This window comes from Thalassophryne amazonica, chromosome 4 (assembly GCF_902500255.1).
Source record: "Thalassophryne amazonica chromosome 4, fThaAma1.1, whole genome shotgun sequence".
NCBI classification, from domain to species: Eukaryota; Metazoa; Chordata; class Actinopteri; order Batrachoidiformes; family Batrachoididae; genus Thalassophryne; species Thalassophryne amazonica.
Genome location: NC_047106.1, coordinates 133988950 through 134001101, shown reverse-complemented (window position 1 = coordinate 134001101; position 12152 = coordinate 133988950). Strand labels below are relative to the sequence as shown.

The 12152-nt window shown below is 44.5% G+C and overlaps 1 pseudogene; it reads right to left on the bottom strand.

Annotated features, from left to right (window-relative positions):
• Positions 1-12152, bottom strand: part of LOC117509046 — a 36486-nt pseudogene that overhangs the window by 24003 nt on the left and 331 nt on the right.

Below are 12152 nucleotides of genomic sequence, written 5' to 3'. Positions count from 1 at the left end.
CCGTCAAGCTGAAGAAGGAGTCCTACTTATCTTTGTTGGTAGGTGGGACCCCAGAGGCAGCTGACAGGTACCGGCAGGCCAAGCGTGCCGCAACCCGTGCGGTCGCAGAGGCAAAAACTCGGGTCTGGGAGGAGTTCGGGGAGGCTATGGAGGAGGATTATCGGTCGGCCTCGAAGAGATTCTGGCAAACCGTCCGACGCCTCAGGAGGCGGAAGCAGCTCTCCACCAGCACTGTTTACGGTGCGGGGGGGAGCTGTTGACCCTGACTGGGGATGTTGTCGGGTGGTGGAAGGAGTACTTCGAGGATCTCCTCAATCCCATCTTCACGTCTTCCGAAGAGGAAGCAGAGACTGGGGACTCAGAGGCGGACTCATCAATTACCCCGGCCGAAGTCACCGAGGTGGTTAGAAAGCTACTCGGTGGCAAGGCTCCTGGGGTGGATGAAATCCGTCCTGAGTACCTTAAGTCTCTGGATGTTGTGGGACTGTCTTGGCTGACACGCCTCTGCAACATCGCGTGGCGATTGGGGACAGTGCCTCTGGATTGGCAGACCAGGGTGGTGGTCCCTCTGTTTAAGAAGGGGGACCAGAGGGTGTGTTCCAACTATAGGGGGATTACACTCCTCAGCCTCCCCGGTAAGGTCTATTCCAGAGTACTGGAGAGGAGAATTCGACCGATGGTCGAACCTCGGATTCAGGAGGAGCAGTGTGGTTTTCGTCCTGGTCGCGGCACACTGGACCAGCTCTACACGCTCCATCGGGTGCTCGAGGGTTCATGGGAGTTCGCCCAACCAGTCCACATGTGTTTTGTGGATCTGGAGAAGGCGTTCGACCGTGTCCCTCGGGGAACCATGTGGGGAGTGCTCCGGGAGTACGGGGTCCTTTGCTAAGGGCTATCCGGTCCCTGTACGACCACAGCAGGAGGTTGGTTCACATTGCCGGTAGTAAGTCAAACCTGTTTCCAGTGCACGTTGGCCTCTGCCAGGGCTGCCCTTTGTCACCGTTCATTATTTTTATGGACAGAATTTCTAGGCGCAGCCAGGGTGTAGATTGGGTCTGGTTTGGGAACCACAGAATCTCGTCTCTGCTGTTTGCGGACGATGTGGTTCTGTTGGCTTCGTCAAATCAGGACCTTCAGCATGCACTGGGGCGGTTTGCAGCCAAGTGTGAAGCGTCCGGGATGAAGATCAGCACCTCCAAATTCGAGGCCATGGTTCTCGACCGGCACGTCTCATTGGGAGGAGGCCCTGGGGAAGACCCAGGACACACTGGAGGGACTACATCTCTCGGCTGGCTTGGGAACGCCTTGGGGTTCCCCCGGAGGAGCTGGGGGAGGTGTGTGTGGATCGGGAGGTCTGGGCGGCTTTGCTTGAGCTGCTGCCCCCACGACCTGATTCCGGATAAAGTGGAAGAAAATGGATGGATGGATGGATGGATGCCTCATAAGCCGATTTTGATTAGCAAGGTTAGTGTTACTGGAGTTGTGCACAGAACTGCAGCCAGCCCAGAACGCTATACAGCGAGGAGCCAGGGGTTGTCTTTGCCCACAAAGGTGCTGACCTCGCTGGGCATCCTGGCATCATGGGCATTCCAGTGGGAGTTGGCTGATCGGTCAGGAGTGTGCCAGTCAACCTTGTTTTTGTTAATAGGAAACCTTTTCATTCCATCAATGTTCAGATCATATGTGATGCGCAAATGTATTAGGTTGGATTGGGAGGAGGTTAGAGGTTGTTCAGTATTTGTCAATAAACATGTGTAAAGTTGTGGATGTCACACACTATCAGCTGTGGCACACCTCATTGTTTTACTTCAGTGTGTGCATGCTGCTCTGAGCCCACAGCGTTTATGTCCTCACACACATACGCATGCTAACATTTTTTCCATTTCATGTTTATTCTGTTTCACAGGGTACCAAATAAACTATCCCTGCATGCCTCCATGTCATTTCCATCATGTGTAGCTCACACCTGGTGGAATTTCTTTTCTGTGTTTATGTCGACTAATCTGATGGAGTGGGAATCCCAACTCCCAGGGCATATTTACATGAATTTGCATATTTAAATAGAGTGTGGAAAGGGAGGAGTTTAGTACATCTGTATGTGCGCTCAATTCCACATTGATTGGGATGTACAAATGGTACATGCTTGGATCCATGCATACACACACTTTGATGCATCTGAATATTTCTGTGCATATGACAGCTTCTGGGTTTTAGTGTACGCCATGTTTCAGTAAATCCACTCAAGTCTTTGTACATGAGGCCCCAGATTACTGTGGATGGGATCTGAGAGACAGGTATCATCATCATCATCTGGACTAAAGTAGTCCTGTTATTCCTCTCTTAAAAAGAAAAGCTGATTGTAATGACTGCATTGGTATAATGTTGGGCATGATCCAATGCCAGCTGCTTGCTGATCAGTAACCACAGCAGTCTGGGTTCATACCCACAACGCCAACCATTAACCGCATTCTACCTCTGTGGGTTCTCATTGAACACAACATGAATATTGATGAGGCTGATTTGCAACGCATTTAATTTTATAAAGCATTTGTCTGTTACTTGGGTTGGAGGCTGGAGTTCAGTGGCCTGGGTGCTTTTGTAGGCAAAAGGAAAGATTCACTGACCTTCGCTTTACATATGATGCAATGATGTTTGTGAAATCAGTGTCAATCCTGGTTGGGTCACGTGATAAGCAGGGTGAGGAGTCTGTTTTGTGACTATCCTGGATCAAAACTAACATCTCAGCTTTCTTTGACTTCCATCCTGGACTGTTTGATCTTACTCTGATTGTGACGGCTGAACACGAGCCACTGACCCAAAATGATGACTTGGGGTCTGCAGTATTTGCTCTGTCTGGAGAATTCATTGTTGTTATCACCGGAAGGACTTTGATTAAAATGAAAGCTTAAGAGACTAAGTTGAAGCCTATTTCATACATTGTGAAATGGTGCCGGCGGCAACAGTGCAACCATGTGGGGGATTTTCCTGATGATGGTCCAGCATGCGTGTGCACGGCGAGCAGGCCAAAGGCACATGCATGGAGCAGCTGGCTGCAGCTGGCAGGTCATTACTTGTGGAAATAAGGATGGACGTCACTTATGTCTGTGTGCTTGGTCAGCTGGGATCCAAAGCTTGTGCATGAGTTGGTGGATGGTGGTGCACAAATGAGCTTATCAACAATTCTGGCCATTTTATATTTCAAACAGCTGAATGAATAATATTCAGTCTTGGTGTTTCTGGGTATTTCTCCTAAAGATGTTCTTCTTGTGTTATTTTTCCACTTTGCTCATATAAAATATGAGTGACCAAACCAGTTTTCCTTTAGAGATTTCTGATGTTATCTCTGGAATGTCATCATGTGACTGAACATGAGACCCAATAAAAAATAAAAATACAGGATGTGAGTCTTCAGGACAGGAGGAAGAACGGCCTTCTTCTCACGTTTTATTGTTTAAAGTGTTATTTCTTGCAGTTTATGGTCAGACTCAGAACGTGTAGAAGCTGTAGAATAATTAACAGTCCGTGGTGTGTGACTGTGGAGAAGGAATGTGTTACAGGTTGGACTCAACACTGAGTCCCTTTTTGAGAAGAATCCAAAAAACTCGTGTCTGTGGGCGGAGCCTGTGTGAAGTAGGCGGGGCCATAAACCACTATCGAGTACATGCTGTTAGAATGAACAAGAATAAATGTGTGTCAAATACACATTGTTGATCAGGAACAAAGTGATAAGAAATCATTACTCTGATTAGAACGGAAACGCTGTTATCATTTAGAAAATATCAGTGGAGGTATTATTGCTGAAACTTCTATAACAATGGTTCATCTTGTGACTAAAGCAGCACATTTGGCACAAATATTTTTGGCACCTCCAGTGACCTAAAGAGGTCAATGTAAAATTTCACAGGGGTGAAAATTTAAAAATGTTTCATTCGAAAGGTATACAATATTTTTTTGTCTGATTATAAAGATTCCAAAAAGGTATAGTTTGGACTATCTATGACTGAATGTTATGGATTTACAGTGTTAAAAACAGCAAAAAGGATGACAACGGTCAACTTCAGTTTGTACAAAAGTTAAACGTTAAAGTTGCTCCAATTTTGGTAAAACGTGATGCGAATTATTGGTTAATAGGGTTTTAAAAATACCATCTGCCTTGCTTAGTTATATTATGGGGTAACATACGAGGTCTATTAGATAATAAACCAACCCTTTTTTTTTTTTTTTAACTATATGGATTTGAATGACATGCGATTACACCAATCATGCTTGAACCCTCGTGCGCATGCGTGAGTTTTTTCACGTGTCGGTGACGTCATTTCCCTGTGGGCAGGCCTTGAATGAGATGTGGTCCCGCCCTCTCGACTGAATTCCTTTGTTTCACACGCTGCTCGAGACGGCGCGCGTTGCTTTATCAACATTTTTTCTGGACCTGTGAGGAATATCCGAGTGGACACTATTCGAGAAATTAAGCTGGTTTTCGGTGATGAGAGATTATGGGGTGTTTCTGTCGCTGTAAGGACATCCCACAGAGCAGGACGTCGTGCAGCGCTTCCAGGCGCCGTCGTTGGCCTGTTTCGACCTGAAAACATCCTAATTTAAGGCTTAATTCACCCAGGACGTCATGAGAGAACAGAGAAGATTCAGAAGAGGCCGGCATGAGGACTTTATGTGGACATTCCACTGTTTGACATTTTTTAATGAAAGAGGTGCGCGCAAATTCGCCGAGTTGTTTCCGTGACGACTCGGCAAATCTGTGTGCGCCGCGACAGGAAAAACACCTCGGTGTTGAAAACCATTTGTAAAATTCAGGCAGCTTTTGATGGCTTTCAACAAGTGAGTAACTGAGAAATTGTTTAACAGCTTGGGCATGCTCCAACTTGCCCGTTAAGGTTTCCAACGGAGGTGTTTTTCCTGTCACGACCCCCCGCGGTCGGGTCCGGCCCGACATGCGACTCTGTCCACACGTTCTTTCATTACAAAATGTCCATTAACAACGGAATGTCCGAATAAACTCCTCATGCTGACTTCTTCTGAAAGTTCTCTGTTCTCTGACGACTTCCTGGATCAACAGAGCCTGAAATGTGGAAGTTTTCAACTTGAAACGGTGAGACGCTGCCGCCTCGAAGCGCAGCTCGCCATCAGGCGCCGTGGGCCGTCCTTAAAGCGACACTACCAGACCAAAATCTCTCATCAGCCGTTAAAATTTTTACCGAAAACCAGCTGAACTTATCGAATGGTGTCCACTCAGTTGTGCCTTACAGTTTTGAAAAAATTTTGATCAAACAAAGCAGCAGTCTCTGAGCCATTCCTAAACAATGGAAAAATTGACGAGAGGGCGGGCGACTCCTCACTCAAAGACTGCCCACAGGCGAATGACGTAACCGACAGGCGTGAAAAAACTCTCGCATGCCCACGAGGGTTCAAGCATGTCTGATGTAATCACATGTGATTCAAATCCATATGGTTTTTGAAAAAAATAATAAGGTCGGATACTTTTCTAATAGACCTCGTATGTCATACAATCCAATGGACGTTGACCTTGTTTGACCTTTACTTTGGAGACCAAACCTTCAACACAGACAAACCTATTCCATTTATAATCCTATTAGCATGACCAATAATTTGCACCACTTTTTTTTTTTTTACCAAAACTGGAGCAACTTTAACTTTTGACCCCAACTGAAATTGACCTTTGTCACTGGTTTTTTTTGCTGTTTTTACCCTGTAACTCCATAACATTTGATCAAATAATAATCTAAACCAGGGTGTTATGTTTCGGACGCGGTTGGAGCACCGACCCCAGCGTTGAAAGGACCCAGCATAAAATAAGCAGAGCACGGTTCAAAAGGTAACAGAATTTAATAAACATAACAGTGGGTGAAGTGCTAAACAACTAAAAAGTCCGCGGTCTGGTGAGGTGGAAACACGGCGCGCTCTCAACAGCGCAAACGGTCCGGAGCCACAGCAGTTCGGACCCAGGGACCCTGCCGACACCCCCCAGGTGGCCGCGACAAACCAAGTCTGTGAAGAAGAAAACATGGAGGTGAGTCCAACTCCACACAGAGAGACACAACTCAAAGGTGCACGCAATCAGCAAACACTTCCTGGCTTAAATCTATACATCAGCTTCTCACCCTGCAGGCACGGAACAACTCAGTTCAAATCTCCACTGCAGCAGAAGCTGATTAGACAATTAGCATAACGTGACAGGCTCAATAACACAAGGTGTGACGGACACCAAATCCACTGTCCATTACTTCATAAAAGTCACCAAAACCAAATTACCTCAGGAAGTGTGCTGAAGAGCGTGAGACCTCACCCAATCCTCCTTCACAGACTGTGGCGTCAAACCTGGAGCGGTCCTCTGCATCCGTAATGGTGAGATTGTTCTCCTGACGTCGATCTCACACGTCTGCTCACAAGGTCGAGTCTCTGGCAATCACACACTGTGCATTCAAGGTTTAAATGCAGCAATCTCTGATCAAGACAAAATACACCACAGCTGTGAGTCCTGATGACCTGCACGTGAAAACAAGCCTCAGGTGTTCAGGGTGAGGTCCTAATGCTCAGCCACTCAGTCCTGAATGCATACCACCTGGTGGGAGAAACAGAAAACAAAAACCAAGCCAGCCAAACACCCCAGCCCACAACACAGGGGTGCTCAAGTTCGGTCCTCGAGAGCTACCTTCCTGACACTCTTAGTTGTCTCCCTGCTCCAACACACCTGAATCCAATGAAAGACTCGTTAGGAGGCTTTTAATGAGTCTTTCAATGGATTCAGGTGTGTTGGAGCAGGGAGACAACTAAGAGTGTCAGGAAGGTAGCTCTCGAGGACCGAACTTGAGCACCCCTGATCTAAACTATACCTTTTTTGGAATCGTTATGATCAGACAAATAATATGGTAAACCTTTCAATATGACTGGAACATTTTTAAATTGACCTTTTGTAATTCTTCACTGACCCCTGTAGGTCATTAGAGGTCAGCTCCAGGATACCTCCACATCTGAAAATAAACTGAAATTCATTAATTTAGAATATGTGTGCCAAATTTCATGCTATATTCACAAAAATGCACAATTATTTTGCCTATCTGCTGCACTATGAACTGATGTGGCAACACAGTCCTTCAGGTGTCTTTAATTTTCAATTTTTCAATTTATTTTCATTTATATAGCACCAAATCACAACAGAGTTGTCTCAAGGCGCTTCACACAAGTAAGGTCTAATCTTACCAAACCCCAGAGCAACAGTGGTAAGGATAAACTCCCTCTGAGGAAGAAACCGCAAGCAGACCAGACTCAAAGGGGTGACCCTCTGCTTGGGCCATGCTACAGACATAAATTACAGAACAATTCACAGAAACAATTCACAAAACAAATATACAGGAAATGCTGTTGGTGCACAGGACAGGAGGGTCGCCAACACAAATACAACTCCCATCTCTGGATGGAGCTGCACCTTAAACAGAGAGAAAAAACAGAATCAGGCATCAGAAAGACAAGAAATACTGTATAATTTGCCAGCATTAAACAAGAAAACAGGAAATACTACAGTGATCGCCGGCCACTAGCCACAATTTAGGTAAAGTTGAGGCCTAATAAAATGAATTAAAAGAGTAAAAAGCGTAAAACAAACTATACCAGTATGCTAGCCATATGAAAGGGAAAATAAGTTTAGGCAAACTCCAGGCGCACTGCCATGTGCCTTTTACTAAGGAGGGGCTTCCATGTGGCCACTTTACCATGCAGGCCTGATTGGTGGATTGCTGCAGGATTTTTGCCCTTCTGGATGGTTCTCCTCTCTCCACACAGGAATGCTGGAGCTCTGACAGCGTGACTATCAGGTTCTTGGTCACCTCCCTGACTAAGGCCCTTCTCCGCCAATCGCTCAGTTCAGACGGGCGGCCAGCTCTGGGATGAGTCCCGGTGGTGTCATGATCCAGCCCTTTGGACTGGAGCTGTTATGATTCTGAACTTTTTTCCACATTTGTGCTCTGAGCCTTTTTTTTTTTTAGCATGTCACGCCATGTATCATACTCATCCTTAGGTTATGTTGGTGTCTTGTTTCATGTTCATGTCAGGTTTCCATGCTCATGTTATCAGTGGTTTTGTTTCTGTTCATCATCCTTGTATTTGTTCACTCTTAAGTTGCTGTAGTTAGTTTAGTTTCTGTTTATCACATTTTGTGTATTAGCTTTGGTCACAGGTTTGGGTTATTATTTACCTTCAAGGTTTTCCTGTTCTGGTTGTGTTCCATTTAGTATTATTGCATTCTGTCATTTATTTTGTGTTGCTTTATTATGCTTTAGTTACTGGTTTTGTTTAGTATTTATCTTCATTGTTTTTGTTCAGTTGTGTTCCTTTTAGTATTTATTGCATTCTCTGTTTATCATTTATTTTGTGTTGTCTGGTCACTGGTTTTGGTTTATGTAATTTATTTTCTGCTTATCAGTTGTTGCATTTATTTTATACTTTGATCTGGGTCAGTCCAGTTCTAGTTTCTATTATAATCTTTGATCCTCTTGTTTCTCCTCTTGTCCTCTTGTATTTTGATTAGTCACATCATTTCCCAGTTTCCCCTTTTGTTTTGTTCATGTTAATTATTGTTTGTTGGGCATGTCACATTTCTTCACTGTTGATTTTTTTTTTTCTGTCAATGATCATCTTGCCACAGTTTGCTTTGCTTTCCATCCCACTGCACTATCTTGCACCCGCCTTTGTATTTGTCAGCCACACCCCTTCCAGAACCTTCTGCACACCTTCATTTCATACCCTGATTAGTCCACTAGCATTAAGCCCTCACAGGTCTCACAGTCCCTCACCAGATTGTTAAATTATTACACTTTCCAGCCCTCATGTCCTGTCTTGTTTTGCCTTTTGTTCAGCCTGCCGGTATTTGACCTCGTTTTGCCCTCGACCACGTCTTTGACTCTGATTGCCACCACGCCTTGTATTTTGACCTTAGCCTTTTTGTTTGACCAAGCCTCAGCTTTGCACCACGCAACGGCACAAAGCTCGTATAAGTAGTATTAGTAGTAGTACTAAAAAAGGCTTCAAAAGTGGACCTTTAATCTAGGGGTGTTGTGGGGGGCCACGTCCCTGCCCTGCCCTATGCCCCCTTTCTGTCTGGATTTGCAACTGCTTTGGTTGTTTGAGCAGGAAGAATAGATAACATTTATTCATGCAGAAAAAACAACCAGATTGACAGGTACGAAAGTTTTACTCTGCATTTTTACATCGCCATCAGAAAGAGTTTAGTTGCATTTGGGTGGAAAAAAGTGTTAATTCACGCGTTGCGGATCAGCTGTTTTTAGTGAGGGACACACAGAGCGACTCAGCTCTCAGTTTTAAATAAAGGGAAAAAAGTGTTAAAATATCTTTGTAAAGCCCTGGTCCCACCGAATATGAAGGATGAATAGTTGTGTACAAACTACTACGAGGACAAACAAGGATTTTACAGGCATATTTGTAGTGAGGACGAGGCTGTAAAAGCCCATACCGAGCACCTGGTGGCTACGAGGACAGGACAGGCTATTTTGGCTCCACCGTCTCATGTACTTCATCATGACAATCCCATCTGCATTGTGCACCGGACACTGTATATGAATAATTTTTTTTTAGTGGATTAATCATTTTCTGTCAGTTTGGATGTTGAAAACACCTGTAATTGCTTCTGGAATCACAGAGGACATTTGGAGCTTTTTTCCCTCTCTCTCTCTCTCTCTCCCGTGCACTGAGGTGGAGAACATATTTGGAATAGCTTAAAAGCTAATTATTTGTAATGTTTATATTGTAACAGCTTGGTAAAACAGTTGCATGTTCATTCTTTCTTTATAAGCAGCTGTAAAAGTATGTTTATGATAGATTTAACATCTTGTTATAATCGATCAGATGAGCTCTGACTCGCGCTCAGATGACATTTACACAGAATGGCAGTGTGCAAAAGAGCAATTTTGCAGACAATAATGGATGACACAAGTTAAAAGTTGGATCACCGGTGTCAAAATGACACATTGTGGTGTCATTGTTTTTTGGTCACAGAGAGCTGGGTGAACACACAGAATTGCTGCATTTAATGACTCTGGAACACCTGACGCACAGATGCGCACACGGGTTGGACTGCGTTTTAAAAATGTGACATCTTGAATGAATGCTGTGAATTGAAAACCAAGTGTGGGAGGGCTGAAGGTTTGGACCAAACCCATGCTTTAATGTGCACCAACGTCGCGTTACATGACGCTACACGGATCATATGTGGCTTGACGTGGATCATATGGAGGCAACACGAGCCACTCGAGGCTGGACAGGGCTCAAATGATAGGTCATTCATGGCTCACTAAAGGCTGATACGTGGCACATGCGAGGTACAGGGAGGCACATAGAGGTGCCTTAGTAGCAGATACATGATGGCTTAAAACGTAGATCATTCTTCAAATAATTGCTGACACACCCATGCGTGGCTCATTATTCATGGCTTATTATTCGGTGTGTAAGAGTGTTTCCATGATGCATAACACAAAATGGCTGATGCACAAAACTGTCCTTGTATTTGGTAAAACTATCAGATCCTTTCAAAGCTGTCTAACTGATAAAACCATCTGATCTTTTATAGATGTTTAATTGATAAAACCAATCAGCATGATGTTTTATTGCGTGACATTACACTACATACATATGTAAACTATAAGATTTTTTTCATAACAACATGAACGCACCACGAACAGACTGCACCTATTTTCACTACACTTTGCAGCCATCTCACATAGACACTGATTCAAGCCAGGGTAAGGACGCCCATATGGGGTGGCTTAGGCTGAAAGAACAAAAAGTAGTGAAGAAGAAAATCTGGGTCCTTTGTTCCAGGTGTTTGCGTGCGGCCGGTTTCAAGATCCCAGTGCTGAGATAACTCTGTATCAGTGTAACAACTCTTTACAATACAACATCTAATCTTTGAAGTCTGTTTCCTGTCCAATTATTTTTGGAGATCTCACCGTGATAAAAGAACCTAACAGGTGGGAACGAGTCTTAAAGCTCAGCGCAGGTGTGCCGTCGTTGCCACACTTTGAGAGATGACGACTGTTTTTTCAACTTGGAGCTGCTGCAGAAAACTGCGGAGGAAAAGCTCGCAGCTCGCTGAAAAGTAGTCAGTTCAGTCACACCCCGACCCCCTGTCCACGGGACAAGTTTAACGCTGCGATCAACCTGCAGTGCAAAAATAATAGTAACGTACAGTGACTTGGAGAAGTAACTTTAATCTGATTACTGATTTGGAAAGATTAACGCGTTATATTACTCATTACTGGAAAAAGCGTTCAGATTAGAATAACATGTTACCGGCATCACCTCTCATTAGTGATTGAAGCACTTCAATCTTGAGCCACATTTTAATCAGTTTGATCAGTTGTTTCAAGCAGCCCACATCACCCTGTTAAGGCATTTCCATTCCAGTCTAATGACGTACATTGTTCATTTTTTCAGATGACCTGTGATGCATAGTGCATGATAAATTTGGAAGCAAAGTGGCCTAGCTCTGTGCACGAGTGAAATATTTCAGAGCTCAATTTCCCATCAGCTGCCTTTCATCAGGTAGGTTTGTACTATTAGAAACAGCCTGATGTTAACATTACAAATAGACCCTGGTCAATTGGCTTTTTCTTTTCATTTTGGCCAGGCCTATAGTCTGTATTCTGGGGTTTTGTTTGGAGACAAGGGATATGCCTGCCTGCCTCATCTCCTCACGCCATATCAAGGACTCCCCCAAGACAGACACACAGCGTAATTACAACGTTGCACACACTCACATCAGGGCCCATATTGAGATGGCATTTGGGCTGATCAAGTCGAGGTTCCAGTGCCTGAAGCACCTTCAGGTGATACCACAAAGGGCCTGCGACATCACTGTTACCTGTGTAGTGCTTCACAACATCTCCTGCCTGAGACACGAAAGGCCCCCAAGAATGGCTGTGGAGGAGGACGTTATAGATCAAATTTGCCAAGATAATGACACTGGTAGAGCTATCAGAGACTTGTATGCAAATAATTTTTTTAGTAAGCCCTCATTTTGTCTTTGCTTTGTAGCAATCATAAAACAACTGGAAAAAGGCACTAGGTGAGGCATGCAGTTCTCCTGCCTCATGGTAAGGGGCACTAAT